The sequence below is a fragment of the Camponotus floridanus genome, unplaced genomic scaffold (assembly GCF_003227725.1).
Source record: "Camponotus floridanus strain SB8 unplaced genomic scaffold, Cflo_v7.5 scaffold117, whole genome shotgun sequence".
Taxonomy (NCBI): domain Eukaryota; kingdom Metazoa; phylum Arthropoda; class Insecta; order Hymenoptera; family Formicidae; genus Camponotus; species Camponotus floridanus.
The window spans coordinates 57,182-79,056 of record NW_020229234.1 but is presented as its reverse complement, the minus strand read 5'-3'; the positions used below and the strand labels follow the sequence as shown (position 1 = coordinate 79,056).

Sequence of the window (21,875 nt, the reverse complement as noted above, 5' to 3'; positions counted from 1 at the left end):
CGTTATTGTTCGAATATCTCAGAATTGACAACAGATATGTGAAGGTCGGCAAAAGAAATTTCCTACGAAAGTCTAAATCAAACCAGAAACGAATACACGACTAACGAAAATAATAATCACGCACGAAACAAATACACGATCGAAAAGAAAAAATGACTTTGAACGAACTCAATAAATAATTTTAGCTCGCACAAGCTCCCCGAACTTTTTCTTACTTAACGCGAAGTCCTTGTTTTTCTCAAACTTGAAATTTCGCAAAATAATCTCCGTCGTAATATTGGATTTATTTTTGCTACGAAACCTACGCTAACTCTTTGCGACGTTGCTCTATGTCGAATTTTGCAACGTGGCTCTACGCTAAACTTTCGTGACCTGACCTATGTTAACAAACAAAATTACGTAGCGTATGCGCGATATTTTCTTTGAAACGTGGCCCCACGTTGGGCGCCAAATTTTTGCGACGCTTTTTCAATTCAAATTTTTGATTCTCGCGGGGGAGCGGAAGCGCCGTCAAAACACAAGGGTTTTAGATACTCGCGATCGGCGGGACAGGGATGGAGGGTGTCCACGCGCGAGCCGCAGCGGAGCGAAAGCCGTCTCGTTACCTCAGAACTGGGCGCCAGGTACGGTCTCTCACGTACCAGTTTTTACAAATTCTTCGGAAAGCGCGACAGAATACGACGGCCCTCTTCGCTACGGGCTGACCAGCTCGCCTAACGGTAGAGGGGCGGGGTTTGGAAGAAAAAGTCAATTGATTGAGCGAGCTTACTAAATTAACGGACAAAGACGAACACAGAAATTACGGACGATCGCTAGTTAAATAAAGAACGCGAGAGTTATTAAAAATAAATAACAGATTTATTAAAAGAGAAAATAATAAGAGCAGTAATTAACACAAAGAAATAAAAAAAAGAAATAACCATCGATACAAACTGAAGACAGAAATCCTGTACTGGATCTGAACCGACAATAATTCTCGAGACGCTAGAAAAACGCGCGATATTCTACGGCGGTCTACCTAAGAGCGTCTATTACGGAAGCTTCCGGAAGTCGAAGCTCCTGAGAACAATAATGTCTTTACGGAACCTTGATAATTCGAATTCTCGCTACTGGTCGTATCATACGCGAGAGAGAGAGAGAGATAGAGCGAGAATACCTGCCTATCGTGCGCAGTTTCGACAGCCCCGCGGAGATCTCACTAATTAGCTGCGTATCTCGCAATTTCCTCCGAGCGTACTCGAAGTCGACAACCCAGAAATAAGACGGCCGATTAGTTACGCAATAAGCGAAAAGATATCAATTCCGCGAGGAGAGATCTCGCATACGATTGGCGGACGATACCGGCGAAGTTCGATGGCCGGCGGCGGTCAGAGATTTTTCCACCTTGTTCCGCGACTCTCGCAACTTAAATATCTCTATCAATCGGGGTGATGCGACAAGGTCGTGTCGCACCCCCGATACCTTCGACAGCGTGAGAATTAGTTATTCTCTCGTCTCCAAGAAATAAGAAAGGCCGGGCGACAGTCCCGCACCGCGCCTCCTTCGATAGCCGCAAGATTCGCCAGGAATTTCCTGACCTCAGATTCCAATACGTAGAATTGTGCGATACCCGCACACCGCGACAATTTCGAGGAATTACGTTCCTTCTTTCGAGACGAACGACTCGTACGCACACAATGGACGCGACAATAATACGCAGTTTCACGCAATATTCACGAACTACGATTATACTACACGAAGACTTATTAATCACGACCAATTACGTTCCACAGACTCGCTCTAAGATCTAAGATCACATTTTTCAGAGGTGCGAGACGCGGCTTCGACAACCAAATGACAGCCCGTGCGAACTACGCATTGTTCGCGATTTACGACGCACGCGGTCGATACCCAATAGTCGAATGCTACGCGTATTACGCACCCTGATACCCGGAGAGAGACGAGAATTACCCTACGATACGCACTTCCGTCGTCAGTGTCCGCGCTTCCTCGGTCGCTTGTCTCCGGTCGCCCGAAATACACAAAATCGACCGACTCGGCAGAAGGCTCGAGCGGTCGCGATAAGCCGTAATGGCGACGACGACAGAACGGCCGGCGAGCGGACACGATCACGCTCGCGGAGTACGATAATTCGTGGGCAACCTCACCGATGAAGTCTTCTCCCGGCTGCGGGGATGATCCTCGGTCTCGTCCTCCAAGTCTCGTTTCGTCTCACCAGCGCACACAATATTAATCCGCGACTGGCTTATGCGAGTGGCTGCGACAAAGTGAGCCCTGGATCTCGCGATCCAGGGTCGATAGCGGGGTCGTTGGCCGCGCAGGGGGATGCGCGGACCCCCGGCCAATTAGCGGCCGACACGCGCGAGGTCCTGGCGCCTCGCGCGCCACGCGAGGCATTTTCGCGCCCCGCGCGAAATAGCGCCAAACTTGAACGCCGCTGCGGGCCCTTATATGACCCGGGTGTGGTCCTTCACGGACGTATCCTCCCCCGGAGGATGGCTGTCGCAACGGCTGTCGCTTCCGGCCATCGTGGAGAGGCGACGCGGCTCCCCCCTGGCCGGGTTCATGATGTAGGGCTCCCTGGGCCAGGATCCTCGGCTCTTATGAGTTTCCCTCGGCTGTCGTTCTTAGCTGTCGCGGGGAGGCGATGATGCTCTCCCCTGTTCTTCGGTGTTTGATGGTGAGGTGCCTCACGCCGACGATGATACAAAAAAAAGACAATCGCAAAAATTAATATTACACGCAAAATAACACGGATTCACTCGTCTCTCCGGGGAGCGCGATAGTTCTCTCTCTCTCTTGACCCTTGACGCGGCCACTCGGCCCGCGCCCCGTCCAGATTGCCGGGGCGGATGTACGCGACGTGACGGCCACGTCACAATATATATATTGTGTAACATTAAAGATAATAAAATACATTACGCATATTTATAAAAATACGTCGCATCGCGCTTAAGATCTAGCCGCGCCTCTCCTCACAGAGGTATCCTGTAGTGCCCCCACGGCAGAGTGTCGGTCGAATCCGGCACGACGTAACGCTTATCGTCGTACGGACTGAGCGCGACCTTTGACTCGCGCACGGTATACACCTCGTGTAAATTAGATCTCAGGCACGACTGCTCGCGGGTCATCTCGATCTCACGTCTCAGACAGCGCTCGTAATCGTCGAACGTAAGCGTTCTCGCGACGACGCTGCTCCTCACATCCTTGCTCTTCTTAGTGTTGCTCCTACCCTCGACTCGCAACGCGTACATCTTCGCTCTGAGTCCGACGAACTCGAGCATGAGAGCGCCGTTGTTCTCGTCCTTCATCAGACCGAGAATCTTCTTATTCGCGCGCGGCACGCCGTAGGGATTGTCGACGGCGTAATCGCTCGTGTCGAATCTATCGATATCGCGCTTCATTCGCTCGTACGCGTCCTCGCACTCTACGCTATAAATGAGACTGTCCGCGTCGGTGTACAATATTTTACACTTATCGCCGTAGAGCGGCGACATGTATTCGTAGTGAAACGCATACAGACGAATCTTGGATATATCGAGAATGGACATGTCTACGTAGATCGGTTTGTCGATCTTCGCCTCCAATTTGCGCAATTCCACGGCCATGAGATTCTCCGAGAATACGCTTCTACTGTGAAAATTCGGCTTGGAGATGAGCGCCTCGGCTCCGAATCGCCCGTCGAGTCGCGAGTCGAACGTCCACGCGATTGCGCATGTTCTCCATGGTCTTGCCGAAGACGGCATTGTTCATCAACTTGTACAGATTCTTCTCGAAATCATTACTCGCGTTAGTGCGTAAGCGCGTGTTAAGTTCCACGTATCCGCGTAACCACGGCGACTGCGAGAAGCGTAGCGCGCGATGAATCCTCGTCAGACGCAGACCGTGACGAACGCACTGCTGCAGATTGCGATAGTGCGTGACGTATCGGCGCTTATCGTACAGCGTGGCTAGGAGTTTGCTCTGCCGCTTCCCCGGCGGCTTATCGCGCGTGGGACAAAACGATAGATCGACGTGGGCGTCGTGCGCATCGGCCGGATAGTCGAGATCGACCTCGAGAATGTAGCCGACGAGTCCTCCGTCACGGACATCACGTCGAGACTCTCGAGGTCGTCGACCCACTCGAATCGCTCGTACGGCAATGACTGACACATCGCCCAACCGTACAGATTGTTGATATCGAAATACATCAGATAGATCGACGGTCGCGACGGATCGTACGCGCTCATGTACTTGTTAGCACGAGCGTATCTGTTGGAGCACTGACTCAGACCGCCGCGTATTCCGCGTTCTACGAACATCATCATATCGATATCGGTGAGCAGCACGAAACGGACCCCCGTGTACTTAAGCATCGCGTCCCACGTGTATCCCGGCAGCGTGAAGTAGTACGCGGGATCTAAACCGTAATTCTCCAAACAAACGGTGCGAAAATTTTCGAACACGTCCGCGAGCAGAAGAACGTCGGTCTTCAGATAGAGATCGCTGTACTCGCCCAAGGTTTCGACGCTAAATCGTTTCCAGACGCGCGTCGCGTGCGCGTAATCGCTCTCCGATACGGTATCGCTGGTTAGAGAACTGTAGAAGGACTCGCGCGGCGGGAGACGCGTCTCCCGCAATCTCTCGACGCTGTCGACGTACTCGTACGGAAACACGCCCTTGCGCGTGAGAAGCCGGAAGTCGTTGTCGGAGAGATCGCGAAACTCGCCTCGCGCGATCGTCAGTTTGCTCTCGTCGAGATACGACGCCAGCTTATCGAGACCGGCGCCTAAAAACTTGAACGAATCGTAATTTGTCGCATCTGGAACGCGCGGTGTTTCCCCCGTCTCCCTCCGCCGCCGCGATATCTCGAGCGGTCTTCGAGAAAGCTATGTACGATTCCTTCGTCACCGGCAACAACTCGGCGCTGCCGGGATACGCATCAGCCACATCCTTGATAATGAAGTGCGCGTCGTAGCCCGATAGATTGTGAAACAATACGGGTATGACATCCTTGTAATTCAAATTGCACGCGGAATGCGCCGGACCTCTGAAACGGCCGGTCAAGTGACAGTGATCGCGCACGCGAGCGTCATCGACCTCGAACGGTCTCTCGTACGCGTAACAGCGCGACGCGCTCGCGAATATCTCCCGCTCGTCCGGCGTCAGATCCGCCATTGGTACCGCGGCATCGAGGGCGATCTTCGCGCGAAGCGCTAGATCGCGCAACTCGCGCACGTGACGCAATCCTCGCCGCGACAAGATCCGTATGCCGACGCGGCGTCGTCGAAGGAGCAACGCGCGTAATAGGCCACGCTGTGAACTCTGTGATGCTGAACGATCCTCGTATTCTTGGTTCTCCCGCCCTCGTCTCCCTCCTTCCTCTCCAACGCGCACTCCAGATCGGCGTACACCGCGAACGGAATTCGCTCCTTTCTCGAATGATGATCGAACTCCAGCCACCTGTCGTCCTCGCCGGGAAGAACAATCGCGCGATCGTTCAGCTTGCCGCAATCCTCGCTGTGCGCCGACAGCTTCTCGTTCGTGCGAAAGTAATGCATGCATCTGAGAAAATACGGAATAAACGTTAGCTCGATATTTCGCTCTCACTCGCCGAGATCGAACGCTCACCAATCACACACGTGCGTCCTGTGCTGTCGCTTGCTCAACTGCGAGCTGATCAGACGAGACAGATTTCGGATACAGGCGAAATGTCCGACCGCGTTACCCTCGCGCGTCGCATCGATCAGATACAGCAGATTGATGTGTCTCTCCCTCTTTCGATCCGTCAGACGAAGAGGGACGATGTGAATTCCGCCGCTACCGTCCTTCCCGCGTCGTCTCTCTCCGACGGTGTACACGTTCACCGATATATCGTTTAGACGCTCGAACCGTCCGATTCCGTTCAGAGTCATAGGTAACTTCGAGCCCTCCAGATTCAACACCTCGGAGTAATGCGGATATCGCAAGTACCCGTTCCGCCGAAATATGTTCTGCGGCGTCGATTTGATACGCTTGAAGCGCGAGTTGTTATGAGCGAGGAGCGCGTCAATCCGCCGATCGATCGCTACGTCAGAGTGTTGAAGGAGAGGATCGCGTGGAGCGTCGCGACTTATTCGACGAGGCGGGCGATCGGTCTTCGAGACGCGCGCGAGGAGCTGTGGATCGAGACGGTCCTGCTGTGTAGCGGAAGAGCGGCGAGATTCGACGCCGGAGATACGCGGCTGACCGGGACGCGTCGCGGGTTTTCGCTGCCGGTGGATTCGCGAGGCGAGACGCTGTGGATAAGGCCCCGCGGGGAGGAGAGAGAGAGGACGACGAATCGCCGTAGGGAGAGAAGAGGACGCGACCATGCAGGAGGAAGAGCGCCGAGTGCTCGAGAGTCGCCACGACGGACGACTATCGCGCGTGGACGCAACGGTGCGAGGAGTGTCTCGCGACTCTGCGCGAGAGGTGCCTAGACGCGAGTCGCCGAATCTCCACGGGGGCGAGGACCTCTCTGGTCGCCCGAATCCTGCGAGTGATCAGCGCAAGGAACGATCTACGGCGACGCTTCGAGCGCGAGGGAGCGGGTGTCGCGAGACGCGAGGACGACGGCGGCGGCGGTAGCGGGGTCGAGTCGCGCGAGGAATTCTCGTGGTCCGAGGTCGAGAAAGCTTTCAAGAGACGCGTGTTGACCGGCGCGGTGATAAATTTCGATTACATCGAACCTCTGAGATTTCTCAAGGACGCGAGGGACATCGCGCCGAACCCCTCTCGCGCCCGCTCCCCCCTCGCCGCGCCGCCCCCTCGCCCTCCCCTCCGCGTGACGTCACGATCCTCCGTTTACTCACCCGATGGCGAGCGACTCCCCTCGCCCTACCTACCCCCCCCTGCTCACCCGCGCCGCCGTCACCCTGCCCCTCAGATATCATTCTATCTCTCACGCTCTACAAGACCTCTCTCTCGCACCCGTGGAAAAAGTGGGTTAGAATCGCCCTATTCTCCCTACTGACCAGAATTGTAGGAATTAGAAGATAAATATGATTAATTTATTCCTGTTAAATTTTCCAAATTTTCTCATTAATAATACTAAATTCATCAGCACCAAGTCGTTCAAAATTTTTTGCATCTAATTTTAAAAGTCTGTTTAATATTCTGAATTCCAATAAGATTATTGGATAAATTCAATCCAGATTATTGAATAAATTAATTATTTAAATTCAATTTGTTAGAAATTAAATTGATAAACAGTGATGCAAGAAGAGGATGTAGCTCAAACACACTCTCAAGCACACACACAATCAGAGAGCCACAATCAGCATCATCTTTCTGGCACTGCTGCTCGTAAGAGAAAAAAAAATATACTTTGAATTTAATGTTAATACTAGTTCTTTATATACATTTTATGACAAGTATTGAATACGAAATAAGGGTGGCTCGCCGCGTGGCGGCTTGCAAAGAATTTAATGCAACAAGATATTTTATGGATTCAACTAGAAAATACCAATCAAATCCTTATAGTAAAGTCTATTAAATGTTCTAGTTATAAAAATTCAAGTCTTATCATAATAACTAGAAATTCTGTTTGGTTTACCAAAATGCTTTCAATCATATATGTCTTGTTAGTACAATCAAATGATTTTTCTCAGTGTAATAATATAGATAATCTCTGTAGGCAAAGGAAGATTGATAATCGGAATAGAGTAGATAAATGAGACTTTCCTTATAATCATGTATATACATTATAAATACATGCATATTTTAGATATACATATACGCACAAACACATGTATACATTTAATACATATTACATATTTATATACACATATACATAATGTATACACATTATATGCATACATATATATGTACATATATGCATACATATTTACAGTATTATTTCAAATTTGCAATAGGAAATAAGTAAGTTACTTAAAATATTTAAACAATACGATAAGAAACTAGCGAATAAGAGCCACCGCGGATGGTAATGCGTAAATTTTTCTTAAAGATTAATTGTTCACGAAAATTTAAACGTGCACGAAGTATACAGCGTGTGTCAAAAGTTCCGGGACGGCTGGATAATTTGAAAAATACGCATCACAGAGGAAAATGACCTAGACAAAAGTTGTAGGATTTTTCCCGGGCAATCCGACGGTGACCTTAGATTTGACCTTGGATAGTTATTTGAAGGTCACATAAAGATTACCTTCAATTTCTTAAATGGAACCCCCTATTTTTCATTGCATATTCTTGTAGCTTATCTCGAGAGCTTTCCAAAACACTATAATTAAGTACCTTTTTATTAAGTACTTTTTGAGTTATAAGGCTTGAAATAATTTCTTAATTTTACATAAACCATAAAATATCTAGTAAACCATTCATTTTTCGATTATCTTACCTTCATACTTTTATGTACAAAATAATGAGAGGAATCAATTGGTGTAAAGAAAACACATAGTTGTTTCTAAGAAAAAATATGTAATTTGCAATTAACAATTCCATATTTTTTCTTAAAAACAACTGTATGTTTTCAAAACACTATAATTAAGTTAGTTTTTATTAAGTACTTTCCGAGTTATGAGGAAATCATTTCTTAGTTTTACATAAACCGTAAAATATCTTGTAAAATATTCATTTTTCGATTACTTTACCTTAATACTTTTATGTACAAAATCATGAGAGGAATCAATTGGTGTAAAGAAAACATATAGTTATTTCGAAGAAAAAAAATATAATTTGCAATAAACAATTATATATTAGTAGGGAGAATAGGTCGATTCTAACCCACTTTTTCCACGGGTGCGAGAGAGAGGTCTCGTAGAGCGAAAGAGATAGAAAGATATCTGAGGGGCAGGGTGACGGCGGCGCGGGTGAGCAGGGGGGGTAGGTAGGGCGAGGGGAGCCGCTCGCCGTCGGGTGGGTAAACGGAGAGTCGTGACGTCACGCGGCGGGGGGAGGGCGACGGGGGCGGCGGGGCGAGGGGGGAGCGGACGGCGGGTCGCGACGTCACGCGGAGGGTAGGGCGAGGGGGGGGCGGGCGCGAGGGGGAGCGCGGTTCGCGCGGGAGAGGGGGGGAGAGAGCGCGCGTCCCTGGTTACGGCGCGTCGGAGTGTCTCTGGACGCGGCGCGATAAGCGGCGATCGCCCCGGCGTCGGGCGCGTCGCGCGAGATAAGGTCGGCGTTAATAATAGAGCGGAGCGGACGCGCTCTACGCAGGCCTGGAAGAGACGTAATGTAAAATATGCGATTTAAATAATATTTATATAATATTTATATAATATGTAAATAATATTAATGCAATATTTATATAATACATACGCGCCTCCGCAGGCTCGCGTCGTTTCGACGCGCCGAGGAGGGAGCGACGAGCGGCCTCGAGCGTTTCCATCGCGTCTTACGCGTCGCTCGAATGTAAATTCGAATATTTTTTATGTCCGTTTGTAAGAAAAAAGGCGCGCGATGTATCGGGAGAGCACGCGGAGCGCGGCGGTGTTTCTCGCCTCGTCTCGTCGTAGACGTCAAACGCGAGCGCATCGCTCGAATTTTAACCTAAATGTGCGCGCGTTTCGTAAAACGAGCGTACGATGTATCGGGAGAACACGTCGCGAGTAGAGGCGTTTCTCTCTCGTCGACGGAGGTCGTCGATCCTTCGTTCTAGAGGATCGACGGAGAGCGCGTCGATCGGACGAGGACCTCGTCGCGCGCGATATCGCAGTTTCGCGCGATATCACGGTCGTCGCGCGTTCTCGGACTCGCCGCTTATCTCTCCTTTTTAAGCGCGATAACGAGAGAGGAGCGGGATTCCGTTAGGATTTAGTCGCGCGCGCGCGCGCACGCGAGGGATATTCGTGGCGACGCTTCCGTCGCCGTTCCTTCCTCTCGAGCGCGTCGCGCTAAGACGAGAGAGATATTCGCAGCGACGCTTCCGTTGTCGTTTCTTTCTCTCGAACGCGCAGCGGCGAGAGACGCGCGCGCGCGCGATAACGCGCGCCGAATCCGGTCGAATGCGGTATTTCGACGGATTCGTCGTTTCCGAAGGCGAAAACCGCGCGACCGCGGAGAAATTTTTTCCCGCTCGCGCGACGTCGTCGTCGTCGTCGCTCGAACGAGCGAGTATAAAGACGCCGACGGTCGTTTCAAGGCGCGTACACGCCTCGCGATCGGTCTATCCGATCGTTCATTTTTTTTTTCGGGAAGATAGGTTCGCGAACGACGAGGCGCGCGTATGAGCGGCGCGAGTTCCGCCGGAGTCGTCTCTACCGTCGACTCTAGGGCGGCGGAGGTGTTGTCGCGCCCGATAGGCGACGACGACGTCGAGTTGAAGGAGAGCGCGCGATGGAACGTCGCGACGTATCATCTGAGAAGAGCCGTTCAAACACAGTCGACGCGAGGAGTTGTGGGTCGAGACGGCTCTGGCCCACAGTCGCAGAGCCGATTTTTACAACTATGATCTAAACAGGTGGTTTAGAGCGAAGTATCCGATGGGTCATCAGGATCCGAAGGGTTATATGTGTAACGGCGTGCGGAAATACCACTCGTTCGATTATCCCCAACCGGAAGAACGATACTTATATCCGATCGCGCGCTGCAGGATTCTCCCGCCCGAGGATAAAGCGGGTAGAACTCTGCGATACACGTACAATCGCGAGGACAGCGGTCGCGAGTATCCGTTCCGCCGAAATATGTTCTGCGGCGTGGATTTGATACGCTTGAGGCGCGAGTTGTCATGAGCGAGAAGCGCGTCGATCTGCCGATCGACCGCTACGCTCGAGTGTTGAAGGAGAGGATCGCGTGGAGCGTCGCGACCTATTCGACGAGGCGGGCGATCGGTCTTCGAGACGCGCGCGAGGAGCTGTGGATCGAGACGGTCCTGGTGTGTAGCGGAAGAGCGGCAAGATTCGACGCCGGAGATACGCGGGCGACCGGGACGCGTCGCGGGATTTCGCTGCCGGTGGATTCGCGAGGCGAGACGCTGTGGATAAGGCCTCGCCGTGAGGAGGAGAGAGAGAGGACGACGAATCGCCGTAGGGAGAGAAGAGGACGCGACCATGCGGGAGGAAGAGCGCCGGACGCTGGAGAGCGCGCGCGACATCGTCACGACGGATGACTATCGCGCGTGGACGCGACGGTGCGAGGAGTGTCTCGCGACTCTGCGCGAGAGGTGCCTGGACGCGAGTCGTCGAATCTCCACGGGGGCGAGAACCTCTCTGGTCGCCCGAATCCTGCGAGTGATCGGCGCGAGGAACGATCTACGGCGACGCTTCGAACGGGAGGGCGCGGGTGTCGCGAGACGCGAGGACGACGGCGGTAGCGGGGTCGAGTCGCGCGAGGGATTCTCGTGGTCCGAGGTCGAGACGGCTTTCAACAGACGCGTGTTGACCGGCGCTGTGATAAATCTCGATTACATCGAACCTCTGAGATTTCTCGAGAACGCGAGGGACACCGTGCTCCGCCGCGTGCGCGACGTCATGGGCCGATATCGCAGCGTTAAAGTGAACACGACGTTCAACGGAGAATTCGTGTCGGGCGATAAAATCGCCGTTAAGACGATCGCCACGAGAAACCATCCCCTTCTACCCACGACGGATCTGCGCGAGTGGTACGATACTCGCGTCGTCGGCGATACCGTCACGTCTTTGGAGGAGTTTCAAGAGCGCGACAGCGGATGGGCCCTGTCGCGCATACTCGATCTAACGGTGAACGTGAACGTGTACAATCTCATGCGGGCGGGGTGCCACGTGCGAGTACCGCGAGAGATTCAAACGAAGAGAGCGGTGGTCAACGTGCGATCCGACGACGACGACGAGGCGTGTTTCGCGTGGTCGGTAGGGATAGGCGATTCCGTTCAAAAATATCGATGCATAAGAATCAATTTTTAAAAAGCATCGATACCTGAAAATCGATTATTTTCAAAAAGAATCGAAGAATCGACGAAAAAAGAAATCAATAACAAAAACCAGAGTTCTATATATAAATAGAGAAGCGACAACAGTGATCGATACGGCCGGTATTCGTAGTCCGATCTTATATTTAAGATCGTCTTAAGAGCTCATTCAACTAATGACATGGCCGTATAGCGCAATTTCATTGGCTGGGTGAGATCTTAAGACGATCTTAAATATAAGATCGGATTATGGCCGGTATTCATAGTCAGCTCTTATATTTAAGATCGTCTTAAGTACGGACTTATATTCGCTCTCTTCGTCATACACAATCTGTGTGTGACGAAGAGAACGAATATAAGTCCATACTTAAGACGATCTTAAATATAAGAACCGACTATGAATACGGGCCTATGAATACCGGCTTATGAATACCGGCCATAGATAGAGTTCTAGATATAAATAGAGAAGCAACAACGGAAGGATTTAGTTTGATTGGCTGAATCTGAATCACGTAACCAAGACGCCATGTTAGTTTCCCGCAGATTCAGACAGCCAATCAAACCAAATCTTTTCGTTGTCGCTCTCTATGGCCCGTATTCAGAACGCGCTTTTAAAAATGTTAGCGCACTTTTTTGTCATTTTATCCTTTCACGTATAATAAACAATTAAGATAGAATGACAAAAAAACGCGTTAACATTTTTAAAAGCGTGTTCTGAATATGGACCTTTATCTATAACTCTACAGAAACAATTGAATGTAAAATAAAAATGTTTATTGAAAATAAATATATATTAAAGTTGAAGAATTTGATTTTATTGAATCATATGAGAAATATATATATATATATATATATATATATATAAATATACATTGTGTAACTTTTGAAAACTGTGTAGTGTATGTATACATGTATGTGTAAAAAAAATCTTATGTTTTATGTACGCTTCAAATTATTTTTATTTACTTTAGAACACCTGATTTCCATTTCTATTGAGAATCTGAAAAATAAATAAAAGATTACAAGTTAAATTATGATTATGAAACCATAATCCACCATAAACCAAGTGCAGCAATATATCATTCTCACAGTTCACGGCAAGCTGATGATACCCATGCCATAATAAATCATAAAATTATACAACAGTTAGATCATGCAAGTACCAAATGTATACATGTAACATTTTGTTAATGTGAAAAGTGTAGATTTATTAATGTGTTAATAGAATGTTAGCAAAAATAATAATAATAATTACATAAATATTATTAAAAACCAATAGTAAATAAAATTTGAAATCATTTAAACAAACAGAATAGTGAGTCAAAGCTGACTAAAACATACACCAATCTTCTTGACAAATTGAACTTAAAAATACTAACATATTCAGGTGCCTGCTAGTTAATCTGTTCCGATTATCACGCTTAATCAATCCTGCTTTTGAGAATAAGCGTTTGCAGGGAACGGATGTTCCAATTACTGACAAATGTCTTAAAGCTAGTTTGCTAAGTGAAGGAAAAGTTGTTTCCACACTCTTCCAGTACATAAAAATGTCGTCCTTCCTCGGGATCCTTTCTAGTTGTAGGTACTGCTCAAGTTCTAGATTCTTTGATGCATTAGAAATAGATTTTTGTTTCAGTTCTAACGTGTCATGGAAATCCCATATACTCTCCAATTTTTCTGTTTAAGATTCAAGTAGATGTTCAGGAGTTTTTGGCTTAAAATCTTTAAGCTTAGCGTTGATTCGGCTTATAGCAGGATAAACAGCTAATACATCTTTGAAATGGACTTTTTAAAATCGAGGCTCTAATATAGTTGCCATTGATAATAGCGGAACATGCTCAAAGTTTTTAAATCTTTGTGATATAGCAGCCTGAATCTTTATTTTACAATTCTTCCCAATTTCTGTTTGAAGATTGACGTCATCTATTTTTTTTCTCATACAGTGAATGATGGGAATAATTATGCTGCAGGTAGGATACGAGTCTCCACTTATCTCTTTTATAACATCTCTTATAGGCTTCATTAATGGGAATATATCATTAAGAATTTTTATCTGTTCTCTATTTAAGACGTCAATAGGATTTGCACATTCAGACATGGCTGCATAAATATATGGTTCCATATACCTTTCAATCGCGTCAACTTTTGTTGTCCATCGAATGGGAACGTCTTGTATAAGGCTAAGTGCAGTTCCTTCACTCTTTCCTGCTTTTAATTGCAACTCTCTAAGCTTATCTGATGCTGGAATACTTCTTCTGATAAGTGTCACTATGGATTTTATTTGCTCAATGATACTAGTTAATTCTGGAAACTTAGTTAGTGCGTCGGGAAGAAGGTGAGCTACAACTTGAGCAATACAAACAATATGTTTATCTTTTCCAACTATTTCAGTGCAAGCTTTTTTAATAGCTGCCTCGCCATCCGATATTATAGCTGTAAGTTTTTCCGTTGTGATATTAAATTCTTCGAATAATTGTTGCAATGATTGTTTAAGGTACTCAGCTGTATGATGCTCATGAAGTGGAAAGCATCCAAGACATCCACTTTTCATTTTAGAAGACTTTTGTAGGTAATGAATTGTTACTCCTAAATAGCTTTTATTAGAAGAGTCAGTCCAGTTGTCCAGGTTAAACAATAATGATCTGCATCTTGAAGTTCTTTAACAAAAGCTTGTTTCATGACATTGTGTCGAGATTCAAGTCTTTTAGTCATTGTTTTGGTCGAAGGAGGCTTGTAAAGAGGTGCCAAAATCTTAAGTAGTGTTAAAAACCCTTCATGTTCTACAGTAAAAATAGGAAGTAAATCTTTGCATATCATAAATAAAATTGCATCGTAATTTTATCTGATATAGAACCTCCTTCTTTGAAAGAATCTACACGTTTGAATGCTTCTTTTATTCCATAATTATCAGATGAATCACCGCATTGTTTCTTTGGTGGGTTTAATTGAGTTGACTCGGTATTGTTGACTTCTTGAAATGATCTTTTTACTGCTGCTTTCTTGATTTTGCTATTACATGAATTTGTACTTTTTGGAGAAATTTGAAAAAATAATGGATGTTGAGTCTTCAAATGTTTCAGCATGTTCGTAGTGTTTCCACATGCTTTATATTCTTTTTTGCAATGTAGACATTTAAATAAATCTTTATTTTTAATTTTTTCAACATGATTCCATATTGGACTTGGTTGAATTTTAGATTTTAACTTCTGCGAACTTAAATTGCAACTAGCTTGAGAATCATCTATTAAATAAGCAATAATAACTTCATTAAAAATTATCAATAGTTTAGAAGTGCTCCAAAGACATTATATATATAAATCTGAAGAATTTTTATTATTTATTTATTATACATAATAATTACTTGAGATAAATGCAGTATACATACCAACGCTAGAAATATCCATTTTTTCATTATCACTGGAATCAATATTTTATTGTGCAGGCTTACTAGCATTTTCAATACGTTTTGACTGTATTTCTATAAGATCTTCAGCACATTCTTCCTCTGTATCAGTATCAGGAATGTTGACTTGAATATAATCTACATTATCCAATGATCGATACATCTTTACAATTACCTCACTCTCATCGGTATAATGACTTTGGCAATACTGCAAAGCATATTCATCATTTCCTATAATCAAACAATTTTAATTAAAATAAGTTAATTTACAGTAACAGAAATATAATTTATAATATTCATTTATACATACTTTTAAATTTTAAATATTCTGAAATTTTTAAATCCGAAATATTAATTGGCTCATGACTGTTTATTTGGAAATATATTGTAAATCTTCTCGCATCCTCTTGTGGTACATTTTTTCAAATAAATATTTTTATAATGTAACTATTTATTATTGTACGTTGTAAATTTGAACTATTAAATTTATGTTTATTTTAAGGAAGTACATTAAAAAATAAGCAAATAAATTGATTTTGTGTTTAACACTTTGAATTACGAACTTACGATCAGTCTCTTCCATGTATTGGTCATCCATAATTACACAAAGTTTGTAATTAAAAATGACAGTATATCAGGCAGTATATATTGCAGTTTATTAAAGAAGCAAGTTCATCGAGTAGCATGAATCCATCAAAAAGCAGAATTATTCACTATGTAGAAAGAGACTGTTATTAAATCAGCCACATGCATCGGCCTCAGTATCTATAATATAACAAAGCATAAAAACATAATTAATTAATTTAAAAAATTAAATATTTTTGTGTATTATGGAAAGTGAATGACATTTTATTTTTGCATGCATATATTATTAAAATAATATCAAATTCTAGAATAAGTAGTAAAAAATAAAAATAAAATAAATACTCATTTAAAAAAAAATATTAAAGCTTGGTGTGAAACTTACGTTACAGTATTGTCTCTTCCAAAAAAGGCAATGCTTTCTTTATATAAACTTGTATTATATATATATTTTTTCTAAAATCTGGTGTTCGAAGGTCCGATTTACTATCTATAAGACATACAAATACAATAAGTAATTAGCAAAGAGCAATTGCAATTTATAATGTATGGAATACTTAATAACAGAATAATTAAAATTTAACATAATAATGTAACATTGAATAAATAAGGCAAAAAAATATAAATATGTAAAAGTGATAAATATAGGACTATCATATGTGATAGCAAAGCTGCATAAATATTTATAAAAATACACATTTATTGTTAGCATGTAATGCACTATAAAGTATTTGTGAAACGCAGTTAACTAAATCTGCAATATTAAAATTCAAACATTTGAAAGATTATAAAAAAATTCGAATATATGTAGTATGGCCAAAAGAAAAAACAAATTAAAAATAATTTAAAAAATTATAATAGGATAAAAAAAAACACCGACTTACATTACGATATATTGTTGCTTCTTCTCAAAAAACCGTGCTTGTGTGCTATAAGTCAATGCTTTTGTCCGAGGCAATGGCCAAAGCCGAGAACAATCGATGGTCCACAATCCGTGTGAGAAAAGAAGCACTAGGGAGGGCAGATACGCGAGAACGCGAGTACTAATCCGACACAAAAAGGTACCTTTTTGAAAAAGGTAGCTTAGAAATGTTTATTGCTAATTTACGCACTAATAGCGGGAGACCACTACACGTGAACACGTCTAACCTAACGTCTATACATTCCAAGACAGCCGATGTAGACCGGGCATAAGGCCGGCGTTCCATTGGGCGGAAATCCACAACGGAACAGAACGCGCGGAACCAGTGCGACCAATCACAGCTATTCCGTTTTCTTTCCTGCGCTTTTTTTGTTTCCCTAATTGGTCGCGCTGGCTCCGCGCGTTTCGTGCCGCCGTGGATTTCCACTCAATGGGACGCCGGCCTGAGAACCTTTATGCCTCGTCTACAATAGAAGTCGTAAATTGTTGTAAGAAATTAACCAATCACAGTTAAATTTAGAGAAGAATATTCAATTGTGATTGGTTAATTTCTTACGACAACGACTTGATTGTAGATTAGACCTTAGGCCTCGAATACAATGTAAAGTGATAGAGTCCCTTTTAGAAAGACATAAAAAGAAAAAATTATTTGTCGATTCTTGATTAAAAAATAATCGAGTTATCAAGAATCGAACTTTAAAATAATCGACACAATAATCGATTCTTCAAAAAAGGAATCGGATAGTTTTCGACGAATCGAGTAGAATCGCGCATCCCTAGTGGTCGGTGGTCGCCGCTCTGTATCCCGCGGATAAGCACCGCGAGAGAAGCTCGCGATATCCGCATTACTCCGAGGTGTTGAATCTGGAGGGCTCGAAGTTACCTATGACTCTGAACGGAATCGGACGGTTCGAGCGTTCTGAACGATATATCGGTGAACGTGTACACCGTCGGAGAGAGACGACGCGGGAAGGACGGCGACGGCGGGATTCGCATCGTCCCTCTTCGTCTGACGGATCGAAAGAGGGAGAGATACGTCAATCTGCTGTATCTGAGCGATGCGACGCGCGAGGGTAACGCGGTCGGACATTTCGCTTGTATTCGAGATCTGTCTCGTCTGATCGGCTCGCAGTTGAGCAAGTGACAGCACAGGACGCACGTGTGCGATCGGTGAGCGTTCGATCTCGGCGAGCGAGATATCGAGCTAGCGTTTATTTCGTATTTTCTTTCAGATGCATGCATTACTTTCGCACGAGCGAGAAGCTGTCGGCGCACAGCGAGGATTGCGGCAAGCTGAACAATTGCGCGATCGTTCTTCCCGGCGAGGACGACAGGTGGCTGGAGTTCGAGCATCATTCGAGAAAGGAGCGAATTCCGTTCGCGATGTACGCCGATCTGGAGTGCGCGTTGGAGAGGAAGGAGGGGGACGAGGGCGGGAGAACCAAGAATACGCGGATCGTTCAGCATCACAGAGTTCACAGTGTGGCCTATTACACGCGTTACTCCTTCGACGACGCCGTGTCGGCGTACGGATCTTATCGCGGCGAGGATTGCGTCGCGTGGTTCGTGCGCGAGCTGCGCGATCTGGCGCTTCGCGCGAAGGTCGCCCTCGACGGCGTGGTACCGATGGCGGATTTGACGTCCGACGAGCGGGAGACGTTCGCGAGCACGTCGCGCTGTCACGCGTGCGAGAGACCGTTCGAGGCCGACAACGTTCGCGTGCGCGATCACTGTCACTTGACCGGCCGTTTCAGAGATCCGGCGCATTCCGCGTGTAATTTGAATTACAAGGACCCCTACGTCATACCCGTATTCTTTCACAATCTATCGGGTTACGACGCGCACTTCATTATCAAGGATGTGGCTAACGCATATCGCCGGCAGCGTCGAGTTGTTGCCGGTGACGAAGGAATCGTACATAGCTTTATCTAAGACCGTTCGAGATAGCGCGGCGGAGGGAGACGGGGGAAACGTCGCGCGTTCCAGATACGTCAAATTACGATTCGTGGACTCGTTCAAGTTTTTAGGCGCCGGTCTCGACAAGCTGGCGTCGTATCTCGACGAGAGCAAACTGACGATCGCGCGAGGCGAGTTTCGCGATCTCTCAGACGACGACTTCCGGCTTCTCACGCGCAAGGGCGTGTTTCCGTACGAGTACGTCGACAGCGTCGAAAGATTGCGGGAGACGCGTCTCTCGCCGCGCGAGTCCTTCTACAGTTCTCTGACCGGCGACACCGTATCGGAGAGCGATTACGCGCACGCGCGTCTGGAAGCGATTCGGCGTCGAAAATCTAGGCGAGTACAGCAATCTCTATCTGAAGACCGACGTTCTTCTGCTCGCGGACGTGTTCGAAAATTTTCGCGCCGCTTGTTTGGAGAGTTACGGTTTAGATCCCGCGTACTACTTCACGTTGCCGGGATACACGTGGGACGCGATGCTCAAGTACACGGGGGTCCGTTTCGAGCTGCTCACCGATATCGATATGATGATGTTCGTGGAACGCGGAATACGCGGCGGTCTGAATCAGTGCTCCAACAGATACGCTCGCGCTAACAACAAGTACATGAGCGCGTACGATCCGTCGCGACCGTCGATCTATCTGATGTATCTCGATATCAACAATCTGTACGGTTGGCCACGATGTGTCAGCCGTTGCCGTAGCCGTTGCCGAGCGATTCGAGTGGGTCGACGACCTCGAGAGTCTCGACGTGATGTCCGTGACGGAGGACTCGATCGTCGGCTACATTCTCGAGGTCGATCTCGACTATCCGGCCGACGCGCACGACGCCCACGCCGATCTACCGTTTTGTCCCACGCGCGATAAGCCGCCGGGGAAGCGGCAGAGCAAACTCCTAGCCACGCTGTACGATAAGCGCCGATACGTCACGCACTATCGCAATCTGCGCAGTGCGTTCGTCACGGTCTGCGTCTGACTAGGATTCATCGCGCGCTGCGCTTCTCGCAGTCGCCGTGGTTACGCGGATACGTGGAACTTAACACGCGTTTACGCACTAACGCGAGTAACGATTTCGAGAAGAATCTGTACAAGTTGATGAACAACGCCGTTTTCGGCAAGACCATAGAGAACGTGCGCAATCGCGTGGACGTTCGACTCGCGACTCGATGGGACGGTCGATTCGGAGCCGAGGCGCTCATCTCCAAGCCGAATTTTCACAGTAGAAGCGTATTCTCAGAGAATCTCATGCCCGTGGAATTGCGCAAATTGGAGGCGAAGATCGACAAACCGATCTACGTAGGCATGTCGATTCTCGATATATCCAAGATTCGTCTGTACGCGTTTCACTACGAATACATGTCGCCGCTCTACGGCGATAAGTGTAAGATATTGTACACCGACACGGACAGTCTCATTTATAGCGTAGAGTGCGAGGACGCGTACGAGCGAATGAAGCGCGACGTCGATAGATTCGACACGAGCGATTACGCCGTCGACAATCCCTACGGCGTGCTGCGCGCGAATAAGAAGGTTCTCGGTCTGATGAAGGACGAGAACAACGGCGCTCTCATGCTCGAGTTCGTCGGACTCAGAGCGAAGATGTACGCGTTGCGAGTCGAGGGTAGAGGCGACACTAAGAAGAGCAAGGGCGTGAGGAGCAGCGTCGTCGCGAGAACGCTGACGTTCGACGATTACGAGCGCTGCCTGAGAGGCGAGATCGAGATGACTCGCGAGCAGTCGTGCCTGAGATCCAAGTTACACGAGGTGTACACCGTGCGCGAGTCGAAGGTCGCGCTCAGTCCGTACGACGATAAGCGCTACGTCGTGCCGGATTCGACCGACACTCTGCCGTGGGGGCACTACAGGATACCTCTGTGAGGAGAGGCGCGGATAGATCTTAAGCGCAATGCGATGTATTTTTTTACAGATATGCGCGATGTATTTTATTATCTTTAATGTTGTACAATATATATATATATATGTTTGTTGCGACGCGTTGCAATGCGCGCGATGTATTTTCTTAAATATTACAAATATGTATATATTCGTTGCGACGCGTTACAATACGCGCGACGTATCTTTTCGTCCGCGATATCGCGCGAAAATATACGTATGTTCGTCACAATATGTCGGCTTTGTCTATCCACGAATTATGCGACCTGTCCATCCCCAGCCACTTCACGAGAACCGCGTCGCCCTTCCGGCGCAGCACTCTCTCCACGAGATACACGTCGGGATCGGAGACTCGCTGCAACTCGTGCTCGTAGAATCCGCCGGCTATCGGCTCGCCGCGCGAATCCTTCAGCAGATACGTCGCGGGATTCGTCCTTCGCACCTCGGCTATGCGGAAGATCTCCGCGGTCCAATTCGGCGTGTATCCCTTCTCAAACAGCGTCTTGTACTTGCTCACGCGCACGGGATCGTTCGGTCGAAATTTTCCCGGAGCGGCGATCTTCGGGTGGCTGTACACCGTCGACAGGAGTCTCGACGCTCGAGCGGGCGTCACGTCGATCGGACGCATCCCGATGGTTCGATGCTTGCGAGCGTTGTACTCGGATATTAGACGCGGCAGCGCGTCGAGCCACTTGTACGTTCCGTTCAGCGTGAAGTACTTCCACATCGAGTTCTTGAGCGTGCGATTGAAACGCTCGACGATGGACGCTTTCAGCACGGAATGCGTCGAGTAGTGATTGATGCCGTGTCTATCCGCGAATCTTCGCACCTCGACGTTGTAGAACTCCTTTCCTTTGTCGGTCTGCAGATTTCTCGGGCGACGTCCGGAGGCGCGCGTCACGCTCGACAGGGCTCGAGCGACCTCGTCGCCGCTCTTTCTCTTGAGCGGTATCGCCCACGCGTACTTGCTCAGAGCGTCGATGACGGTGAGTATGTAATTGTGGCCTCTGTTCCGTCCGGCGTAAGGACGCATCTCGACGACGTCCGCTTGCCACAGATCGTCGTATTCGCGCACCGCGACGCGGCGACGGGGGAAGTTCTTTCTCTCCGGCGCGTGCAACTCGTTCACGAGTCTCCGTTTCGCGGCGCTCAGCTCGCCGTCTCTATTTTTCTTTTTTTCCTACCCTCTCTTCGACTGTTGCTTATCGGGAGTTTTAGCGCCCAGTTGTATGATTACCTTATTCGGATTGATCGTCTTAGGAATCGCAGCCG

At 47.2% G+C, this 21,875-nt stretch overlaps 2 long non-coding RNA genes across 2 annotated transcripts; both read right to left on the bottom strand.

Annotated features, from left to right (window-relative positions):
* Window positions 1-12,731: 12,731 nt before the first annotated feature.
* Window positions 12,732-15,473, bottom strand: LOC105248549. Its single transcript, XR_003123740.1, has 3 exons — window positions 15,231-15,473; window positions 13,225-15,086; window positions 12,732-12,845 (listed from the first exon to the last, which is right to left on the bottom strand). It is a non-coding gene; the product is annotated as an uncharacterized LOC105248549 (long non-coding RNA).
* A 348-nt stretch (window positions 15,474-15,821) lies between these two features.
* LOC112639911 lies at window positions 15,822-17,221 on the bottom strand. The gene is made up of 3 exons (XR_003123741.1): window positions 16,715-17,221; window positions 16,216-16,320; window positions 15,822-16,013 (listed from the first exon to the last, which is right to left on the bottom strand). It is a non-coding gene; the product is annotated as an uncharacterized LOC112639911 (long non-coding RNA).
* Between the last annotated feature and the right edge of the window lie 4,654 nt (window positions 17,222-21,875).